Source organism: Mustela putorius, unplaced genomic scaffold, assembly GCF_011764305.1.
Source record: "Mustela putorius furo isolate JIRA1106 unplaced genomic scaffold, ASM1176430v1.1 tig00003869_pilon_pilon_pilon, whole genome shotgun sequence".
In the NCBI taxonomy this organism is placed as follows: Eukaryota; Metazoa; Chordata; class Mammalia; order Carnivora; family Mustelidae; genus Mustela; species Mustela putorius.
Window position 1 is genome coordinate 36170180 of NW_025422021.1, and position 24097 is coordinate 36194276.

General features: G+C 42.9%; 1 long non-coding RNA gene and 1 other non-coding gene across 2 annotated transcripts in view; both read left to right on the forward strand.

Annotated features, from left to right (window-relative positions):
• Positions 1 to 779: 779 nt before the first annotated feature.
• Positions 780 to 24097, forward strand: part of LOC106004203 — a 51697-nt gene continuing 28379 nt past the window's right edge. Inside the window, exons 1-2 of the long non-coding RNA XR_001177119.2 lie at positions 780 to 908; positions 20026 to 20127. This is a non-coding gene — a long non-coding RNA (uncharacterized LOC106004203). The remainder of the gene's footprint in view (positions 909 to 20025; positions 20128 to 24097) is intronic.
• On the forward strand, positions 3313 to 3419 carry LOC123388033. The gene has a single exon (XR_006602567.1). It is a non-coding gene; the product is annotated as a U6 spliceosomal RNA (small nuclear RNA).

The window sequence follows — 24097 nt, forward strand, 5'->3', positions numbered from 1 at the left end:
AAAAAGGTACAAGATTTATATGAAGAAAATGATATATAATCTCTGCTGATGCATATTCAGACAAAAACATGTTAAAAAGAGAGAGAGATGGGGCACCTGGGTGGCTCAGTGGATTAGGCCTCTGCCTTCTGCTCAGGTCATGATATCAGGGTCCTGGGATCAAGCCCCATATGAGGCTCTCTGCTCAGCGGGGAGCCTGCTTCCCTTCCCCTCTCTCTGCCTGCCTCTCTGCCTATTTGTGATCTCTCTCTCTCTCTCTCTCTCTGTGTCAAATAAATAAATAAAATCTTTTTTACAAAAAGAGAGAGAGAGAGACTGGTTGGCTCAGTGGGTGGAACGCGTGACTCTTGATTTTGGGGCTATGGGTTCGAATGCCATGTTGGGAGTAGAGATCACTAAGAAATAAAATAAAATAAAAAATATATATATAATATAATATAATTGACACAGAGCAGAAACCCAACATTATTTTAAAATGTTATTTATTCTCACCTACGTTAGATAGGACCCAACTTATAGCCCAAGAGAATTTTTGAAACTTGGCCAAATAATTTTAGGTTTTATTGGTAGGGAAAAAGAAATATGGAATAGCCAGGACATTGCTGGAAAAGAAAAATTATAAAAGGAATATATTTCTTTATCAGATGAATTATAACATGAATTATGAAGCTAAAATTCATTCCTTCTACAAAATATATTGAGTGCCTTCTCTGAGCAAGATGCAACTGAAGATGTGGGTAAGCTCTGGGCAGAAGCAGGAAGCATTGTGAGAGCTTCTCCAGTGCTCAGCTTCCCGTATAGTGACCCAGAAGGTGCTGGCTCCCCACGAAGAGGCAGCTGCAGAACACAGAAGAGCCAGCATCAGCTCCTCAGCCACCTGGGCCATGGCGAGCCTTCCAACAAGCAAGGTAGGGACTGCACCATCTTTTTGGAATTGACCTCCAAGTCAGCATGGCTTTGACTGCATACTGCAAGCAAACCACATGGGACCCAGACTACAGTGGGAGGGGAATCAGGTTCTCCTTGAGGCAGAGCAGAGGCTGGGTTCTTGCAGATCCTGGCACAGGGAAATGGCACTGCTGCTGGCTTCAGCACAGCTTCAGTACAGTGTTCTACTTTCCCTTATTTTTGTAGAGCTCCCCTTTAGCATGGCGACTCTTTTGTTGCATCAGAAAATCAAAGGACTGAGAGAGATGGAACTCTTGCTTTCAGCTTTGTGGTGCCTATACCTGGAACAAGACACATGTCCCCCTTCTCTGTGATGCTTACACCCTAATGGTTCAGGTAATTACTCTGTGGTCTATTGATAACGTTGGCTCCCTGACAGAGAAGACTTCATGCACATTGCCTGGCACACATCTCCTGAAATGCCATCTTGCGTGAAAAAATGTGTAATGACGTGCTCAGGTAGAGTGAGTGTTTGGCATGGATCTTAATGAATCAGACTCACTCAATCAGATTATATTCATGTTGATTAGGACTCATCACACACGTTTAGGATAATGGCCATGACAATGGGGATAAAAATGCCAGAAGGTAGAGTCTCTGAAAGACTTTAGGCAAAGAGTATCTTGAGATGGTTATATGTTCAGAGGCAGTTGAAAAAAATGCCTTCCCATGATGGCATCTTTCAAAACTGTAGTCCGCTATTGCAGTTAGGATATTGGCATTGATGTGGTCAAGATATAGGACGTTTCATCCCTATAAGGAGCCTGTCATGTTGCTTTTCTATAGCCACACCTGCTTCTTTCCAACTCCTAACTTCTCATCTGTTTTCCATTTCTGTGATTTTGTCATCTTAAGAATGTTATATAAATGGAATCCAGTATATAACATTTTTTCACTCAGAATTTTCTGGAGTTTCTTCCAGGTTATTTGATTCTCAATAACTCATCCCTTTTCATCACTGGTAGTGTTCCATGGTGGAGTGTAACTCCAAGGTATGGGAGTACCTCCAGGGTATGGGCACATCTCCCTGCATGGTATAAATGCATCTCCCTCCAGGGTATGGGTGCAACTACCTCCAAGGTATGGGTGGTCCTCCCTCCAGGGTATGGGTGCACCTCGCTCCTGGGTATAGTTGCATTGCACTTGTGCAACAATCCACCCGTTGCAGGATATCTGGGCTGCTCCCAGTCTTTCGCTATTATGAGTAAAGCTGTTAGGAATGTTTGTGTACAGGTTTGTGCATGAATATACACTTTCATTTCTTTGAAATGAATGCCCATTGGCAAAGGGTTTTTAACCCTCAAAAAAGCTGGTGGGGAGAGAATTGTTTCATAGTGCCTGAAAACTGGGAGAAATGGCTTCTGAGAAAAAGAAGGCAAGAGCAGGAAGAACTGAGCAATGTGCCAGCTTCCTTCTTCATGTTGTAGCAGGTGCACAAAGATGCAAATTGTTGAGTTGGTTTGTATTCCACAGTCTGCACGTTAGTGGTCACCTCATCGGTGCAGATGCAAAGAGCATAAAAATGCTGGAGAAGTGGAAATACAATCTGTGAAAACCCTACTTTAAAGATTAATTTTAAAATCCCAAACTGAGAGCCCTGGGGACACTACCTCACTGTGTTAGGGAGCCTGAAAGGAGACTGTGGGTTGATGTCCAGCCCCCCTGCTGGGAAGAACCCTCCAGGCATTAACAAAGGTAGTGATGGAAATCAGGGGTCTCTCTAGACACTGGGTCACAGCGACTATGTAGCACCATACAGCTCTCCAAGAAGGGGGCACCCTCTGCATATACATTTATTTTATTTATTGAAAAGCAAAAGAAACTTCAGGAAAATTTTATTTTCTATTAATTACGCAGACTGAGGATTACAAAAAGACAAGTATAGGACCAGCATGCAAATCAAAAGCTAAATAAAAACTTACATCAAAGGCAATCAACAGAGATTCATTTCCAACAGAAAATCACATCCATTTATGTGGAAGAAAATTTTGAAAAATCAGAACACAGAATACGAAGTAAAGAAGTGAGAAGATGATAGACAAGGTAACAGACATGGAAGAATTTTAACTGAAAACCAATCTAATAATATTCCCACAAAGGAAAAAAAGAATAAATGGAGCAAAAGCGGTATTTGAATATAGGAAGAATAATTTTAAACCAACATTTCAGACCTAATAAGACTCAAATATGAAGAGCGAGTTGGCCACACGAACTTAACAAATTTAATTACAAGCTGGTAACACCCAGACTTATCTGAACTACATTTTTAAAAGTCAAAGGTCATAAAAGAATTTTATAAGTATTCAGGGAGGAGAAATAAAAAAACCAAATGGGTAATGTGTTGCCTTCAAAAAATAAAAATCAGTGCTCGCTTCGGCAGCACATATACTAAAATTGGAATGATACAGAGAAGATTAGCATGGCCCCTGCGCAAGGATGACACGCAAATTCGTGAAGCGTTCCATATTTAAAAAAAAAAATAAATTAAAAAAAAAATAAAAATCAGATGAACTATAGACTTCTGTGCCAGTTCAAGCTAAGAAAATTAATTTGGTTTGGAAAAACAAAAATAACAACAACAGTAAGATGTGACCCTTAATCATTTTTTGTCTGGAGAATTTGTGATTGACATTTGCAAGCAGGAAACTAAAAAACATTCTTCATGCATATCCTTTCCTGTGATGCAGCAACATAATGCTTTTCCTAATAAATAATAACTTGTAAATGTTCTTAAGATCCCAGACACAGAATCATATTTAAGTATGGTGAAGTTTTGTTGAAAGTAATTGGGTAGGTGATAAGAATTAAAATTTGTTCAATTTAATTAATTAATCAATTTAATTAATTAATTAATTAAAATCTGTATAGATAAGTCACAGTAATTCTTTTAAATTTGCATGTGAATTTGAAATCATAACAAATAGTAAATACAAATAATAATAAAAAACTAATCATAAAAATGTAAATAATGATGTGATGTGGTTTATGATCTCAGATAAAATCACAGGAGACTGGGTAGTATTGGAGTAGTAAGTCAATGCTTAAGGATCTTCATCTCCTGTGAAAGAAAGGAAAATGTGCTTGGTTTCTTTTTCAGCATGAAAATACCTAAACTTAGGTTCAAGACCTTTTTGCAAAGCTATAAAGTAAGGGCTCGTGAAACTAAAATCAGATTTTAAACTTCTAGCTTGCTGAAGAAGTGAAAGCAGACAGAACAGTGTAACAAAAGATGGAGAAAAATTGAGAAGGAAGAGCAAGAACATATACCCAAGCTTAGAGAAGACCCAGCAAAAATATTATGGTAGTAAAAGGGCTTTTGTTCTCTTATTGAATAGCATGATTTTTTATTAGATCATTAAAACTTCATTAACTAGCTTTCTATTAAAAAAAATCCACTTAAGAGAAACAGAAGGTTAAACATAAAATAAACTCTAGAACCGAACTGGTAATAACAGAATAATATAATTTTTAAAAGGTAGGTATGACGACATTAATATCAGACAAAGAGTTTTAGGCAGGACCTGAGGTCATTTTATGTGTAGAGTGAAGAGCCATTCTTGGTTCAGCTACATCACAAACTAGGTATGTACGCCCTGAATGCCTTGTGCGGAAATTCAGCAAAATAAACCGATTTTTTTCTAAAAGTCACAATTGTGTAGAAGACTTTGCATGGCTCTAAAAAGCTGTCAGCATGTTCTGGAAAACAAAGAGCATATCTGAACCATGAAAAGACTGAAGGGAAATGATAGATACCACACGTGGTGCTCTAAACAGTTTCAAAAAAGTAAATAATAGTTTTATAAGCACGAAGCTTTTCCAGAGGAGGCTCAGGCAAAGGGCCATGGACATCCTCCTTCTCTTTGGGCTGATTAACCACAAAATTTCTTTGGTGGTGGCCCTTCTCCGAGGTTTACATGCAGAACCCATGGATGGCCCACTACCCTGGGACACAATCGGGGTCCCCTGTATCTGTTTTGGTAACAGCTCCAGAGGCATGCAAAAAATCCCTTCTGCTGGTGTAATTACTGTCTCTTTAACTCTTTATGTGATTAGTCAGCCTTTATTAAAGCTACGGGGTGTTTGACCCTGGGCTGAAAACATGCTCTATCCATCTTATTTAACAAACCCGTCATGACTCCAGAGCCATGAAGATGCGCTCTCATTTTCATCTCAAAGTGTTCCGACATTATCTTTATTTTTTTTTTTTAAAAGATTCTACGTATTTATCTGACATGGAGAGAGCGAGTGAGAGTGCACAATCGGGAGGGAGAAGCAGATTCCCCACTGAGCAGGGAGCACGCCACAGGAATTGATCCCAGGACTCTGGGATCATGACCTGAGCAGAAGGCAGACGCTGGACAGACTGAGCCACCCAGGCACCTGGACATTATCTTTCACATACGGAACAGCGAAGCATCTGGAAGTGATTTTTTAGGGATGCTCTAAGAGAAGCATCAGGATTAATTTTTTCTATCAAAATTTACTGAAAATTTTATTAATCTCCCAACTCCCTTGCCTGTCATGTCACCTTTATCATAAATTAAATGATTGTGCATATGTGGTCTGTTTCTGTATTTCATTCCACTCCATCGCCTGTCTGTCCATCCTCTCTCTTGTCAATATGCCATCCTTCTGTTTATGGCTCTGTAGGTGAGGAGAGCTGGTGACCAGGCACCCAATTCTTTCCCTCAGGATTGCCGTGGCTGTTCTCGGTGAAGGGCACTCCTGACAGGGCCTTAGGCAGTGTGTCACAAAGGCCTTAGGGGACGTTAAGGAAGAAAGGGATTTGCACACGTCTGAATTGTTAAAAGTTGGCTTTGGTCACAGTCCAAGTGTGGTCGGGACAGGTGGGCAGCTTTTGCAGCAGCCCGTGCATGTTGGGAGAGCAGCTGAGGGGAGAATATGTGATGAGAAGTCCTAGGGCCAACCAACCCCTCCCCAGACCCCATGCTCCCCATCTCAGCTCCACTGCCTTTCCTGGCCCCTTTCTCTTCCATGTTCCTCCCTGCCCCAGGACCTTTACACATGTGTGTCTATCTGCCCAAAAGCCTCTACCTGTTCCCCTTGGTCTTATTCCCTCCTCCTGGTCTTCCATCTCTGCTCACATGACTTTTCTGCAGAAAGCCCTCCTCCAGGATGATAACGAATGAGACTGGCAACAAAAGTAGCTACAATTTTTAATTACTGGCTACCAGATACCAGGTTCTATTTGGAGGACCCCTGAGGAGACGGCATTTGACAAAGCAGATAAAGTGCTTGCTGATGCCTTCCATCGTCTGGTGGGAGAGATAAACAGCGAACAAAACATATGACAAATTGGACACGAATAAGTCTTACCAAGAAAGCTTAATCAAACATCCCCTAGATCTGCAACTGGAAGCAAGCTAGGATTTCTGAGATAAGGACACCTTCCTGGCCCATGTTACAGCCTCGTATTGGGAATGAAATAAAGAACTCATGCTGTCATATTTTTTTATGTACGCTTCACATCCAACATGAGGCTCAAACTCTCAACTCTGAGACCAAGAGTGGCACGCTCTACCGACTGCCAGCCAGGCACCCCCTACCCTTGTATTTTGAAAGTGGTGAAGTGCCATCTAGAACTCAGAGTGCCATCTGCTAAGGCTGGGAGCCTGCTTGCTCGTCCACTGTGCACAGTAACACTCTTCTAATGGGAGGGTGTTGTCATGGTAGGTCCACCAGAACTCTGGGGTGCAGTGGCGACCTGATCAGACACCACCCCTCATCTTGCCACGTTCCCCGCTCACAAGCCCGCCCTTAAGTCTGATCCCTTCTGGAGCGAAGTGTTCACCCCTGTGATGAACATCCTCCACCACCCCCCATGCGGGCTGTGCTTGGGAAGACGGGGCGTTATAAATGTCATTTTATTCCAGTTTCCTACAAGAGATGGAAAAGCTTAATTGCTGAGTGTGTGGGTTTATTTTTCTGTTTTGTGCTTCTCTGAGATATTTTAAGGTATTATTTGAGGGGAAGAAATAATTCCAAGAAAGAAGCTTCTGGTGTTGAAAACTCTAGGGTTTTCATGTGATAAGACGTGGCATGAAAGGAAAGGAGAAAAAAAGATTCTTTTTAAATTGTCGTGGTTCCTGAACTTCTCCAAGGAAAGGACATGTCCCCGTGTGGTTTGGGGCACAGAATTGCTAATGTTCACTGGGGATCAATAGGCTGCTTCTGCTGCCGGTCCAGCATTCTTGCGGACACTTAACTGGAAAGAAGAACCTCTGAGATCTGGGAGGGCAGGGACTGCCAGCTCAGGGAGGGGACAGCCCTGTCTTTTGGCAGGCTCTTCCCACATGCTGCTGCCCATGTGAGTGGTTTCTGCCACTCTCCTGATGACAAGCTGAGACCCCTGTGGACCTGGCTGTCATGGAAGGTCTATCGTCTGTCAAACTCTGGCCAGGTTGGGGGTGGGGGGTAGTAGTTGCCAAACCTTATTCCTGAGAGTCTGGGGAGGGGGGATTGTTAGCATCCCTCTGAGGTGCCTCTGAGGGACAGGCAGTGTCTGGTGGCCCACGTGGCTGTCGTGTGGTTTAGCAGCTGTTCCTCTTTTGGAGCCTGACCTATCTCCATCTTGTTCTGTTCTGTTCTGCTCTTTTTATTTTGAAGATCACTCATCGTACCTCTTCTTGTTTTCAAATTGAGTCATAGACAGTAAGAAATGGAAAGAAGAAAATGCTTCACCCTTCCAATCTGTTGTGTAGCATGTAGCTACTCTTCACAGGTGGTGGGTAGCCTTCCCAAAATCGTCCTAAATTCATTCAGATCTATTTATATTCTTAAGCAGACATATTTATATAAAACAGAATCGTGATGTGTATGTGTGCATGTGTGTGTGTGTGTGTGTGATGCTTGCATATGTACAAATAGAATTACTTTTTTTAACATCATGGACATATTTCTAGACCAGTATATGTCGATCTTCCTCATTTTTAATGGTTTCGTAGTGTTCTTCCATTTGACTCTAGAGTAATTTATTCATTCTTCTCTCTTAGATATGCACGTGTTTTTCCAGGATTTTCCCCTCACTGGTTTTTACATTGTCATTCCGTGCATGAGCTAGCCTATAGTCTTAACTACAATGATTGCTCAGGTGGCCAAGATTTATCACTCTGCAAAGCAATTGAAGATACTCTTTCATCTGAAATCGCCTTATTTGGGATCCAACTGTGTGCACAAGGCACATTCTCAGTACTGGGATATAATTTAAAAAAAAAAAAGAATCAATCAATCTTTTTAAAATAAGTGTTGTGCTCCTGATTAAGAAGTACTGTGCAGGACTTGGATAATACTTTATATAATAGTTAATTTAAGAAAGACAAGAAAGTTTAACAAGCACCAGCTCTTCCTCCTCCATTTATTCTTTGTTATATTAAATAGTGGTTTTTCTATCTTACTGATTTTTTCAAAGAAACACCACATAGATTCATTCACCAATTCTTCTGCTTTCTTACTGATTCTTCTGTTTGGTTTTTATGGCTTTCCCACTTCTTGAGTTGAATATGTAGTTTTTAATGCATTTTAAAGTTAAAGAACATGTTGAATGCTATGAATTTATCTCTAGGAACAACTTTGGCTGAATTACATCTATTTTCCTATGTAATATTCTGATTTCTAAATATTTGCACTGAAATTGTGATTTCTCTTTGATGCAAGACGGGTTTTTTTTTTTTTTTTTTGGTCCCTCCAGTTGTTTGTATTTTTATTGTTGGTAGTTTTTGGTAATTCTTGATTTTCTTTTGCATTGTAGTTAGACAATGTAGATCATTTGTATTTGGGGGGAGGTACTGAGATTTTTCAAATATAAGAACGTATTTAAGAAAAGAATGAAAATACCAGTGATAGAAAACAGCAAATTTTGTTGTGGATTCGAGTAGAGTTGAGAACTAAATATATGACAAGTGTGTCAGAAACTCATTGCTTAATACACAGTGCTAACACAGGTGACTCTCTGTGCAAGAGAAAGCAAAACTAAATCCCTACTTTCCTAACAGAGCAGTCACTGTGGGCCACAGAGAATGCAGAGACAGCTAATGTAATGAGGAGCCAAGGATAAGAGAGTGTCTGGACAGAAGAAAGAAATGAGCAGTAGTCTCAAGCTCAGTAAGAAAATGATAAAAATGTTTTGCTGGGGCACCTGGGTGGCTCAGTGGGTTAAAGCCTCTGCCTTCTGCTCAGGTCATGATCCCAGGGTCCTGGGATCGAGCCCCACATTGGGCTCTCTGCTCAGCAGGAAGCCTGCTTCTCTCTCTCTCTCTGCCTGCCTCTCTGCCTACTTGTGATCTCTGTCTGTCAAATAAATAAATAAAATCTAAAAAAGACTTTTTGCTTTATTCAGCAATTAGAATGTGATTTGTAATCTTAGTAAATACAGTTTTAAGGAGCAGTAGAAGCAGAAAACAAGTTGCACTGGATTGTAGAGTGAATAGTAGATGAAGAAATGAGACATTGAAAGGGGGTCAATAAGTTTGGTTGAGAAGAGGAAGAGAAACAGTTGGGAGAGAGAACAGAGGCACAAAGGTGAGAGCAGTCTGGCCACACTTACCTATTGAAGGAAAAAGAGCCTATTCAGAAATCAGACTGTAGGCACCAAAAAGGAAAGAGATCCCTTCTTGCAGGATGGCCACATCCCAGTTTCCTGGGACAGTCCTCACATGCACCCGTTGTCACAGCATCCAATTGATTTTTCCAAAGACCATATTTCACTTCCCAAAGTGTCCCAATTTGGATAATACATTGTGCAATCACCCCTCCTATGGAGCATCTTTCCAGAGAGAGTGTGGTCCAAAACACAGGTGGAGACAATGGCCTTAAATAGAAAGAGGGCCATCTCATTTTGGGGGACATGAAGGAGGAGAGAGAAAGGACAGAGCTAAGTCTTCGGTGCAGGATGTCCAAGATTCCACAGTCAGCCCTAGTTCCTGAAGTGGTGGCAGAGGAACAGGTGGAGGCAAACCCCACCTCTAACATTCTTCAAAACATATCAGAAGCTTCCAGAGTGTCAAACTGGAAAAGTCTCCTTCACCCCATCTCAAACCTCCACCACTATCCACTGGAGCTTCAATGAAGAAGCCATGGGTAAGAATAGTGTTGTATGCTGGGAACATGTAGGCTTGCCCTACAATAAGGATCCAAGTTAACTTTCTGAAATATGAAGAGGTAGTCATCATGCCAAAAAGATTAATTCCAAAGCAAGAGACATGTCACTTGATAAGTAAGCAAAAGTAGGAATTGAAGAGAACAGTGGTGGCCATGACTTATAATTTATCCCCAGGACTTAGGAGGTAAGCTGCCAGTTGTATTCTTGCTTGTCAGCAGCATCCTTGATGAGGATGTCCTGTATCCTGAACTCCTAAAGCAAGCTTTTGCTGTTGATTTTATAGGCTAGCTAATGCATGCAATGAAAATGTTGTAAAAAATCTGTGAAGGGATGTAGCTGGCATTTTGGTTATATAAGGGGTAGCGGTAATGGAAAGCTACCTTGTAAGAGCTGAGGAACAAATGGGTGGTGAGGAAGTGGAGACAGAGGATGTAGACAGCCCTCTCAAGACTGCCAAGGGAAACAGTGTGCTAGGAAATAGATGGGGAGGTGTGTGCAGTCAGGAGAGGAATTTATTTGAGAGTAGAGAGAACTAAGTACATTCAAATTCTAACTGGAAAGAGCCAGTAGAGGGAACATCAATGATACAGAAGTGGAATGAGATGTCAATAAAGTGTGGTCCTGAGGGAGAACAGGTAGAAGGAATACTGAGCACCGCCTGATGGCTCTTTTCAAGCCAGCAGTCCCTGTAGCCATGTTGCTTTGGGTGCCTCCAGAAACATGCCAGCTCTTCAGCCCATCCTCACTGCTCTGTGAAACCTGACCCTATATCCTGGATCCACCTGGCCTTACAGGAAGAAACTGGACAACAATGAGTCCCGTTGTGTAAGCCTTCCCTCTTAGTGGGCTGCTCCTTGGACTTGGGCTTGGACTGAGCTGGCTTGCTTGGGACGAATGATCCAGCAAGGTGAGGTAAAGGGTCTGACCAGAAGCTGACCCAGGTCAAGTTGTAGCCAAAGCCTGTGAGCCTTCTTGAGACAGAGTTCTGATAACTTCGCCCTCCCCTATTCCCTCTGGTAATTTCACCCTCCCCTAAAATCTTTGATGGCTCCCATTGTCCACACAAGACCCCCCAACTGTCCAAATGGCATGCTAGGCCTTTCACATCATAGCAGTAATCAGGCACTTCCATATTTTTCACAGTGCTCCTTGTCCAGGTTGCTATAGTATATCATCACTTTCTTCTGCTCATGACTTAAGTGAGAGAATGCTATCTTTCCCTCAAACTCATTGCAAAGCCCATGTCCTCCATGAAGCAGGAGGCAACCACATTCCTCTCCCTCAGAAATCATTCCTTGTCCTCCTCTGACTGCCATAGTGCTTCTTCTGCACCAGGATTCCCAACCTAAGCCTGATCCATCTCATCTTGTCCTTCAGCAAGCCGGGGTGTGTCTTCAGGGCACAGGAGGAGAAGCTACCAGGGATCTATCTGCCCGAGAGACTATGGAGCCTCTTAGCAAGAATTCATTCCACGGAAGAGAGCTGGGCCCACCATAAGTTCAATGACAATGGGTCTGAAGACACCAAGCATCTGGGCATCAGAATCCATGGAAACATTTCCAGCTGCATCACAGCTGACTTTATGGGTGAGGACCAGCCCTGAAGGGTGCATGCAGACTAGGCAGCTCCAGGGAGGACATCCAGGCCATCTGGTGGCAGCAAGGACCACGTTAGCAAATGCAAGAAAGTGAAGTTGAATCAGCTAAAGCTGAAGAGGAGGATTTAATGGCTCACACATCTGGGAAGGCCAGAGGTGGGGCTGGTCTCTGAGAAAGCTGAATCCCAGCATACAAATGATATCCTCAGTGTGACTTTGTCTCCCTTCTCCTCCTTCTCTGTGTTGGGCTCATTCATGTCACCTGCAATGGGTTTTCCTTTATACTTCAGGTAATATGGACATAGTGGAGATCCCAGCTCAGTGACCCCCAGGAGAACTGCCTTCTGCACACTTCAGTACATGTAGGGATAGGATTGGCTTGACAAAGACCCCTGCACTCACACACGGAGTAATCAATGTGGCCAGAGTTATGAAGACTATATAAATTGACAGTCCCACTACCATGAGCTGGTTACAATAGAGGAGGGAGCGGATTCCCAAAGAAAATGATCCAATTACCAGAAGGGGTGGGGAGGTAGGAGAGGCCCCAGATGGAAGTCATGGACATCTTCTATGCAGATGTCTTCTGTGGGCATTGGGAGCACAGCCACCATAGGAACATCCCAGAGAGCTCATCAGGAGCGTGCTCGTGGTGGACCTCAAGATGGAGACCAGGGACCAAGTTTTCTGAACACCCAAGGAGAACCTGAGAAGACCCAGAGTCCCTGGGAGAAAGTTGCTGAGAGTCCCCAGGGCAGCGGCACCCCTCCTGGGAGAGTCTTTACCCCTGGTGGCAGTGGCCTGAGTAAACCTGCTCCCAGTACTTGCATTCCAGACAGATGCATTCTTAACCATGTGATGAATTCCTTGACCTGCATCTGCCCTAGCCGTAGTCACCCCAGAGAACACAACACAGAGCCCAAGGAGGTATGTGCAGAAGATGTAAATAATGATCAAACAAATTCATATTTATTCTGATTAAGAGGCCCAACTTACCTTCTTATCCCTTTCATTTTCCACCTATCTCTATGCCTCCCCACCGTGTCAGCCCCAAACAGCCGAGAAGCACGGGCCTCTTTGTATGGTGCCGCCATCAGTGGACTCTCCAAAAACTCACGTGTAATGAGGACTCCATCCTCCTGTTGTGACTGTGGCTTTCGGAGATCCTCTTCTACCTGGTCCCCGCGTGTTTCCAGGCAGGGAGGGTGTGGGCTGAGGGGCTGGACGTGCTTTGCTCCCCGGACGGGTAAGCATGGGACAGGTCCAACGCCGGCTTGCTCCTGTTTCCAGCCCGGGACTTGCCTCGGCACATTTCCCTCCCTGCTAGTAAAGACGATTCTGGATGAATGACTCTTCTTTGAAATGACTGAAGTTTTGGCCAAAAATCTCTCTTCCTTTTGCTGCGAACTACAGCTTTTCTTTCTTTCTTTTTTTTTTTTTAAAGATTTTATTTATTTATTTGACAGAGATCACAAGTAGGCAGAGTCAGGCAGAGAGAGAGGAGGAAGCAGGCTCCCCGCTGAGCTGAGAGCCCGATGTGGGACTTGATCCCAGGATCCTGGGATCATGACCTGAGCTGAAGGCAGAGGCTTTAAACCACTGAGCCACCCAGGCGCCCGAACTACAGCTTTTCTAACATGTAACCACTTCTTGCCATGATTCAAAGACCCAGGCTATCTGGGACAATTTATAAATGACACGGTGAAATGTGTGTTGCCATTTGAAGCTCCACATTTGGATTCTCCCAGTCAAAGGACCCAGGGCTTCCAGAGCTCTAGGGAAAGCAGCTCAGTAACTTGTTCCACGTTGTTGGAAAATCACCTGAAGAAAGAACGTGTACCCTCTGCCTTTTGCTGTCCATGCTCGGTATTTCCCCAGCCCCTGCCCTCTGCCTCCCCTCGGTTTCCTATCTGTGACTCCCAGACCTTTCCTTACTAATGGTGCTCAGCCAGTGCCAGCAACCTCCTTGTCAGGAGACGGATCCCACACATGCTCCTTAAAACGTGCCAGAGCAAGCCAGGGTGAAAACTGCCTTTCTAATACCTCCTCTTTGAGAGAGTAGTATGCCTTTGCAGGCCCTGAAAAATGTCAGAAATGCTGGCTCAGAACTGACACGCTTCCCCATGGGGAGGCAGCCTCACCTCCACCCTCTTCACTGGCAGTGGGGATTGCTGAGAGACAGCTCTGGCTGGAGGTAGACTGTTCCTCAAACACAGGCTGGATCCTTCCTGGCCTTCCATCTCTGTGGGCAGGGTCTAGGGGTGCTGCCTCCACACCTCCAGCCCCGACGGTGAGGAATTCCGTATAAGGACACAAGCTGGTGGTTTCTGACAAGACCAGAGCTAAGTTCTGTGGTCACTAGAGAAGATTTGCAAAAATCATTCCGGACATAATGCCTGAGGTTTTGAACCTTCACCTGTATTAAGTGTCCTTCCTTCCTTCCTTCCTTCCTTCCTTCCTTCCTTCCTTCCTTCCTTCCTTCCTTCCTTTGTTTCTTTCTTGTATTATTATGTAAGCTTCCAAAGGCAGGACACCAACTCTCTTGCCCTAACCCTTGAATCTTGTTGGGCTGTGGTAGGAGCCCAGTAGGTATTCATTGTGATGTCTGACGTTTCAAAATTCATACTGAATTGCCCTAAGCTCAGGAAGTTAATGGATCCTTTTCTGTGGCCTCTTCTACTCTGAGTCACCACATACTCACTCCATGATGATGGCGATGCTTTTCACGTGTCAGACCCAGTGTTACACACTCTACACTGGGTTCTGTCATTTGAATCTCACAAACCCTCCAGTGCTGGTTTTGCTGTCATTTGCATCTTTACCTTCAATGGAACCAGGATTTCCAGGTTTTCCCACCTATAAGCAGAGGAGTAGAGATTTGAACCCAGGTCCCACTGGGTGCAGAGTCTGTATCCATCTCTAGGTATCTGTCAACAGGTGCTTTAAGTCACCTGCATGGTGACCTGAGAGAAGTGACTTCTCATTTATGTTTCAGCAGTTTTCAGTGACTTTCTATTAAATGCAAGGGTGACACAGCAAGATCGCCATGATTTTGATAGTCAAAATTTGACAGTTCCTTCCACAAAGGAATCCATGAGGGTGGCCAGCTCCAGACAGGCAGGCAAACCCTCACCCCCATGTCATGGAGAGACCCACAGTCTCTTGAGAGGCCAGGGCATGACCAGGACTCAACAGAGTGACACTTATTCAGGAAACTTTGACCTGGAGGGAACAGCAAACCAAGTCACATGGGAGTGGATCACTCTCCTCTTGAAGGAATGCAAACTGGAAGCCATGCCCAACCATGCCTCACTGTCCTGGCCACCTCCCACCTCCATGAGCTACAGGATTCCTCAGTCCCCAGCTTTTACCCAGCAGGGGCTAGCTGTGCCCTGCACCCCTGCCCTGGACAAGTGCCCTTATTTCTCTAAACCCCATTAGCTTATATGCTCACTCTGTGTTTCTTAGTTCAACTTAGACAGGGATGATTTTTAAAGATGCATTTTTAAAAAAGATTGTATATATATACATATATATGTATATACACACACACACACATATATATGCATATCATATACATATATTTTTTCTATATAGTTATTATATATGTGTGTGTATATATATATATATATATCTCCTATATACTCACATATGCCACACACACACACACACACACACACACACACACACCTGTACCTAACCTGAAGTCGTTAGCCCAACATAACAAAAGCCCAGCAGCATCCAACCACAGTTTGACCAGGTTAGGAATAAATGTCAGCACTTAGACTAACATTTCTCTTCTTCAACCTGACCTGGTTGAAGTAATAACAGGTTCGTGGTTGATGGACTTATAATAGGGACATTTGCTTTGCTTCTAGAATTTCCACACTTCAGTAAGAAACTTCACAGGCTTCTCAGGTGTCTGTCCAAATGGCATGGCTTAGAGAGGTGTTTCTGATTGGTTCTGTCAAGACCACCCCTGGTTGTATTCTGCAATGAACCTTGGCTACCCAGTTTCCACTTTGACTATGCTGGGGTAACTGGGCTGGGTTATTCTAGCAGCATTCAGTACCACAAATATGATTTGTATCTCTCCTTATAATTTGAATTAGTGACTCTGACTTCTTTCTTCTAGCAAATTTGCATTGAAGTATCATTAGTTGCTGAGCTGATTAAATGCAATGCTTTCTTACAAAAAGTGTTAACATTTAGCAATGAAGACTATCTTGGTTTATATACATTGTATACATATGTATTTTTTTATTTGTACAGATTCTAGAAATTCTGAATATATCAAAATCACTTTGATTTTGGAGCTGCCTGATACTTGTATCTTAATCTTTCTTTCACTCTGTAGATTCTTGAAGGTTCCAGAAAGATATATTTTGGCCTCGAATATATTTCTACTGAGCTCTGAACAAACTCAAAATCCTGATTGCGCTCTAAAACAAATCTTTACTGTAAAGATAAATGATTTCTTTGTTGATATTTATTTTAATGTTTTAATAAATGTCTTGTTTCTCCACCAAAATCCCAGACAGGTGCAACTGGCATACAGTGAGCGTGTACAACAGGCTCCTCTTGCGTGGTAAAGGACAATGCCATCTGTGCCCTCTTTTGTTTTGCCAGGGTATCTCGATTATTTCCATTGACAACAATAAACAATGAAACCTCATCTGTTTAGGAAACGGCAAAAATCAACTTTGAATTCAATTATGTATTATAGTTGTTCATCTAGTTCATGGGCTGAGGAGTACTGTTGACTGCTGCGGGGCTTATCATTTTGACCAAACAGTATTTGTTTAATCAGATTTTACAAATGAACTAATGGAACAATAAATATAAGGCTCTGCATTGGGCATTAGAGGACAGAATCCTGTCCTTGCGTTGAGGAGCTTACAATCTAGTGGGTCATACACTTATTGGTTTTCTGAGCAAGACAGCAGACCCTGCTTCTCCCTTAAAGAGCCATAACCTGAAGTCCCATGAAACATTTTTGAAGTAAGCATGTTTCGTATCTCTCTATCTGTCCACACGTACATGCACCTCTAAAATCATAAAATAGAAACACTATGTATCTTCATTTCAAAATAAAATTAAAAATTAGTCCCATCACAGAATCCATGGAGGAGTTTCTGAAAATACCATGTTGTTGAACAGGACCAGACAGAACACACTGTTTGAGAAAAGCTTCCTGGCCAGAGATACATGCACACGCCTGTTAAGGTACTATAGGGGGCTCTGATAATACCTTCCAGCCCTTCAGTTTAAAACCATGGACTCCTGGGAGATGGATTCTAGCTGGGGTTCTCTGAAGCCCCCTGACTTGACTTTGCTTCCCATCTGTCCAGCAGAAGCTCTGAAACTCCACTGGCATGGACTCCCTCCTGATAGGTTGGTGTCCCAGGCAGGTGTATGTGTGTGTGTATACACATGTGTGCACAGGCATGAGTATGCATGTGAGACTGTGTGTGTTGTGAAGGTGCATGTGCAGCCATGTGTTTGAGTGTGCAAGAATGTGTGTGTGAGCATGCTAGTCATACATGTGTGAGTGTGCATGCTCCCACATGTGTGTCATTGGCATGAACACTTTCCATGGAGCTCTGCAGATCTCTTTAGGGAGTCAGCCTGGGGCAGGGATGAAGTGAAGCTCCAGGCTACCTCCACTGACCAGTTTGTCTTCGCTGACGCCCACCTTCCACCCTAGGTTGCCCTAAGCCCCAGGATTCTGGCTCTCCAAAGATGGCTCTCACAATCCATGACCAATGTTTCTCTTGGCTAGGATAGCCAGAGAAAATACAAGACATCCAATTAAATTTGAATTTCAGATAAAAACAAGAATTTTTAAGTAAAAGCATGTCTCAGATATTCCATAGGACATGCTTATAGCAAAACATTTGCTGTCTGTGAGATTCAAATTTAACTGGGCATCCCGTTCTGTTTGTTTCTTTGCTCTTGTTAAACACTCTACCCCTGAGTGACTTATGCATATAGGCTCCAATCTCAGCAAGGCAGAGTGTTAACAGAGGGAACCTTGGGACAAACTGCCTGTGCTCTATCCCTGACCACACCACTTATGGGCTGCAAAACCCTGGACAAGTCACCTAACCTTGCTGGACTTCAGTTTTCTCATCTGTAAAATGGGGATATGAATAGCACACCCTTCCATGGTTTTATTGATTCAAATACCAATGGCTGGATGAGAGGATGATCATTGGGTTGGTCAAGGCTGGTGTTCATTCTGGTGGAGAGTGATCAGAACAGACTTGAACTGTAGGGCCAAAGCAAGTTTCTGAGTTGACCATTGTATAGTCTTAAAGTGGATGCATGTTCAAGAGAATACCAAGACAATATCAAGAGGACTTATCTATGGTGGGGTTTTTTTTTTCCACAACAAAAAAGTGGAATTCATGCATTAAAATATAAACAGATAAAATCTTCCAACACGCTGGCAGAATTGTAGCTCCCACATGGGAAAATGTCAATGGGAAAATAGCAGGTGCACGCTTACCACGTCAGTTCCCACATGTGGTCCTGCTGGTTACTTGGCAGCCACCCTGGAAATCGTGAATGTGACCGAGACACATCTATTTTCACATGCTTGTCTGCCAGGAATAAGATGAGAAAAAATAGTGGGATTTTTTTCACTGCAGGACCTGGTCACCCAGTGCTGAGAGAGAACCAAGGGAGGGAAAAGGTGCTTGTGGCTTGTTTTACCAGCTGCATTGACCAGACACGTCTCCTTTCCCAGACCCCGCCATTCCTTGAGAATACAGATCTTGTCAAAAGTTCATTTCAAATCTCTCAACATGTGTTTGTACGTCCTGCCACCTCTTCCTTTTCTCTCCTTCCCCAACATGGATGTGTGTTCAAAAACCAGTAACATGAGAGTCAAGGGTAAAATGATGTTGAAAGCAGTTAGCATCTCACCTGGGTGAAGCTCATGAATAAGGAATGTGACAAAGCAATATTCCTTTCATTCATTCCAAATGGTTTCTTGATCTAGCCTCTAGATCAAGCAGGTAGGTCCTACTTTACACTTTCCTGGGAGAGCCACTGATCCAGGGATGGGGGCTTGGAGGAGATGGCTCCATTTCAGAAAAACTGAAGAGATGTTACCTTGCTCAGCAGTGACCTCCATACATACTTCCCTTTCAAAAGCAAGCAGGGATTTGTGTACCATGCGTTACTGTAAAGTGACAGGATTATAATTGTCACATGCAGTTCATCAAACCAACTTCAAGGTCACATATCATCCAGACTCACTTTCCACAGTGACCACTCATGCTTCACATTCCACATTTCAGCTTCCCATTTCACACCATCATTCCCTGTTTTGTGTGTTAGTACTTTTAAAAGAGGTTTCTTACAACTGATGAAGCGTTATGGTTACTTGAATCTTGAGCACATAAGTCAGATATTTTCTCTAAGATTATTCTTTGTCATCTTCCTGAAGAAAAGTTATGTCCAAGGAAGACAGGCCCTCTGGGTCTTCCAGAACCTATCCATCTCTCCTTCTGGAAGAGTGCTGAATTGCTATGGGCTTGAGGATTCTTCTGTCAACTTGTTGGAGCAAGTCCTGTGTTTGGCCAGTATCAGCTATTGACAGGTGGGCGTTCAGATGGACCTTGCCAGAGATCACTGTAGATTCTGCTCAAGTCCTGAGGGAGTTCCAAGGTCAGGTCCAAGAAGACGGGGAGGGGAGGAACAGATCAGGATGAGTCTCGACTCAGAGCTTCATTCTTGGCTGGTGATATGGACAGTATTCCAAGGAAAGTTTTCACACGGAGCCCACCTCTCTGCTTTTTCCAAGGCTTCTGGTATCACTCTCTTTCCTCCTCCATTCCCTTGGACACTTACTGCTTCCCCTCTGCTGTTTTGAGGCGGATCTGGGGCTAGGGCTGATCTTATTGCAGATGGAATTAAGGTCACATTTGTCCAAGAGCCAGTGTTGCAATTCCGGAACTTTAAGGACCTGCAGGGGTTCAAGACGTTCAGCCAGTTGTTTGGGAATTGAGTGTGCCTTGGCACAAAACCCAATAGTGGTGACCAGGAGTCATTCTCTTCTCTGGCAGTTTTCTCCTTAAGAAAAAGAAGAAGGAGAAGGAGAACACTGTGTCTTGATTGCATTGTACCTATATTAGCAAATGCATATCAGTTGAAAAAAATTATATATAAATCACCACCTAAGCGCTAACTATGCAAGACTTTGATGCTTAGCATTTTCTATCATCCACCTACCTACATTTTCCAAACAAAAATGGATCATACCCTGTGTGTTTTCTTTAACTATGGACAAATATGTGACAAAAATTCTTCTTCTTGTGCTTAGTTGATTCTGCCATTGGTTCTGTGATTACAGGTGTTCACCCCTCGTATCTGATGAGAACCCTCATGAATAAGGTTTCCAAGAACCCATCTTCTGATGAGAACCCTTATCAGAAGGAAAGATGTTGTGGCAGAGGTAAGGAGAGTTAACAGAAAGGGCACAGCTGCCCATAAGAGGCTGTCCACACTGTGGTGAGCTATTTGTATGCACGAATTGCCTGTTTCTGGAGATCCTGTGATCTCATAGTCCTCACATTCCCCACCTGCATGCCCTTCTAGAAACCTCCTCAACTACAGCATTTCCAGGACAAGGAAGCCTGGCCAGAAGCAGATACTGAAGTAATCCAATAAGCTTGCCTTTTCCGTCTTTTTGTTTTTTTTAAGTCTTGAAAGTGACCTATTTAGAAATCTATTGATTTGGCATATGCTGAAACCAGTTGATTAAAGGTAGCCAGTGATCCTAATCCATACTGTAATGTGTTTCTACATAAATTTTTTTCCCATCTCAAGTGTATTTTACTGTGAATGAGCCTCAGAATGGACGGTGTTCAGGGTTAAGCTTGGTGGGCTCGTGGATCTGAAGTCAGGTCATCTTTTGCATCAGAACAATCAACCTGAGCACTTAGAGTTGGGTTAGCCCAATAGGGACTAAGAGTAGCAGTCTGAAGTGAATTGGGAAATCAAAACATGCTTGTAAAGCTTCCAGGACCGACCAGACTCAGGGCTCTAGTCTGTGATTCACTCTCTCTTCCTGGCGTTTAGAAATGTGTCTTCTTGTTGAATGCCTTTTACCTGCCAAGGCTGGGTCCTCTCCTCTAAATAGTTGATGGATGATTCATCAGTTTAAAAAAAGGGAGGGGGACGCTTAATGAATGGAAGTGCTGTTATCGGTCTTTACATTTTACATTATGGTAGCATCTCTTGTTTCCAATCATGCCGACAGAGGCAAGGTAGTTTCCAGGGGCAAACTGGACAGCAGGACTGTGGGACCTCATCTTCCCAAGTCAAGCAAGGGCCTGTGTAAATGTTTGAAGGTTGAATCTGCTCAGCAGTAAACCGATTCCCTCCAGTCATCACCACCACACGGACCCTCCAGTGTGTGTCGTTGTTTGCACTTGTAAAAGTGCTTTCTTGCTACGGTCCCAGGAAGGACAGCAAGCACCAGAAGCCCTCCGTCCTGGTGGAAAACAAATGGAACAGCTAGCACCCCAGGGTGGAATGGAGAAATCCCTCAGAGGCAACAGAGAGGCTGGAGTTGTTTGGAATAGTGGACCAAGAACTTGGCACCATAGAGGAGAAGTTTATTGGTTCCACAGTCAGGAGATAGAGCTGGATGGAAAAGAACAAGATGTCCAAGAGAGCCAGAGTGTTGTGTCCTGGAGAGCTGCTCTGCCAAAGACCAGAAGTTTAGGGAGGACTATGGTCACAGGTGGAAGGAGACAGGATACAGACTTCTCACGGAGCAGTCATTGGTAGGAAGGACCGAGATTTGAGTAAAATGAATATGGGTATCCCAGCTTTTGGAAAGTTCATGTGACACCACTTCATTTTTACAAAAGACCTAATGCTAGTACCTGTTTTCATTAACTGAAGGAAATTCAAGAGGATTTTTGATTTTATGAAAAAAGGTGAAAATCAGCAATAATGAAGAATTCAGCAGTGGTTTGCAGCGAACAGTTATAAAGGTAGCATGCACCCTGACTGGTGAGAGGAGCGCCATCCAGCTCCTTCCCCGGAAACCACTTTCAGCTGCCAGAGTCTTGAGCTGTATCTGAGCATCTGTGCTTTATCTCAATTTATTTTGTGCATCCATTAACAGGATATACCCTAAGGTATCAGAACAGCCTAAAAGAGGTGATTTGGGGGGTCTTGGAATGCTCAAAACTTTTCCCATGTAAGTTAATGCCAGTTGCTTCTTTGCTGTATTCTCTTTCACCGTATGGAAGTTTTTATAAAACACTGTACTTTTGGATACTGGGGAAAACTTGTCTTAAGAGTTTGGGGAAGCCGAAGGTAACTTGTAAGAAAAGTGGAAGATGGGAAGTATAGCACATAGAGATGTGAATACCTAGCTGGAAAGAACTGTACATCTCTGGACAAATGTCCTTGTAGGATTCCCCTATAACACTGTCTTCTTTGCCTCTTACATTCTCTGTCCTCTGGATGAAGGATACTTTCAGAAGACTGTTGTCTTAGTGAAGGGAAGCAAACCCCTTCCATAATTCTTATCCAGAACAATTTAAGAATACTTCCTACAGGAAGTTTCTAAGAAACTAAAAACATCTTTTTTGAAACTAAAATTTATTTTAGAAAATTCCCCAACCATTTCTTCTTTTTCTTCCCTCGTTTCCATAGATCAAAGTGCCTCAAAAAATTCTGAAATGTTATATCCCCATACAGTATTTTAGACTGCATCTAATGTGGTCTAAAATAACCTACCTGAAAAGCACTGTGTATCTTGCCCTTAAATATAACCTCATGGAGATTTTTAAAACTGTGTTCTCATAGAAATTGAAGAAGTGTGCATTATAGACATCACTGAACACAAGAGGGAACTTATTGTCTAAATACTGGGATTTCTGCACACTTAAGATGTGTATCAACACCTGCCAAAAAGAGCTGAGTTCCTTCCCCTCTTACTATGCCATCTGAAAATCAGCTTTATAAGGCTGCTCCTTGTTCTTCCCTTCACTACTTCTTCCCCATCCCCCCCACCCCGCACTTTCCTTCTTTCTTACTAACAAAATAGCTTCAACCTCTGTGACTTGGTTAACAACTAGCTGATAACTTTAAACAAGGCATTCATGGTATCTTTCAAAGTCTGGATTTTGTCAGATAAAAATTTTAGTTTGGGGCCCATCTTCAGTGCTCCTGATACTGCAAAAACCAATATATATTTATCACAAAAATCTTGCAATTCCAGGGCCAGGAGAAACCCTTGAGAGAAACTCTTTATATTTGAGCAAACCCAGATCCAGGAGGCAGAAGTGACTTTTCAGAGTCACATAGAAATCCTGTGGCAGAGCTGAGATCAGAATATGGGTTTCCATCAGCCAACATGGATTTGATTTTCCAGTATGATGTATTGGACTTGATTTTAACAGCAACAAAATTCAGGTTGTCATTAAATTTTCTCATCTCTACTGTGTTCATTTCTCAAATAGAAACAAAAAGCATCTTTTTTCTCAAGCCACTCAGCACAAACAGAAATTACATCTCTCATTGTATTGTTAGATCTAACGCGATTAGATTTAAATATTAATTGCATATCCTATTGTCTCCTGGATTGAAATGATTGCTAATAAATTTTTGAGATCTTCTTGAGTGATTAGATAACATTAGGTTTAACAGCTTTTTTTTTTTTTAAATTTTTAATCGTCACTTGAAACTTCTGAGGCTCTCCAATGGATATTGGTTTTTTTAAGTAAAGTTGCTTGTAAAGAGTCATTTGTGAGTCATGCCATTAATATGCCATCAGAGATAAAGAATGTTCCCGTGTGTTGTTGCATCATATGTGTGGCTTTGTTCTTTTGTTCTTCCTTCCCCTCAGTCTCATGCTGGGAATGCGGCTTTCTTAGGAAAACAGCAGTTCACTCACTATGCTGTCTTAGCTAAGACTCAAAGTCACCTGAGCACCAATGCCAGCAGAGTCTTGGGAAAGCCACTGATAACCACTGAACTCTCTGGGGCAAAGTTTTTCAAAGACCAATTGGCTTTTATCCCCATGTTCTCAGCTTCTTGTCAGTGAGACTCACTGTGCTAGATGAGAGGAGGGAGGCAGACCAGGAAGAGTTTCAGGAAGCCTGGAACTCAGAGGGAGATGAACAAGACCCTGAACCCCAGGCTCCATGCAGAAGCAAACCCTCAACAGACAAAATCAGCATTGATGTATATCCTCAGGATTGCCCTGGATAACATCCTGGTGAATATAAATTCAAAATTACTTCTAAAACATGCAAAGAAATAAGTCACGACAAGGAAAAGCAGCAAATAACAACAGAGTGAGTTCCCTCGAGTACTTCAATATTGTAATTACCATATACAGACAATGACGTAACTGTTTTTATTTGAAGAAATGAAATACTATGAATGACCATAAACAGGGG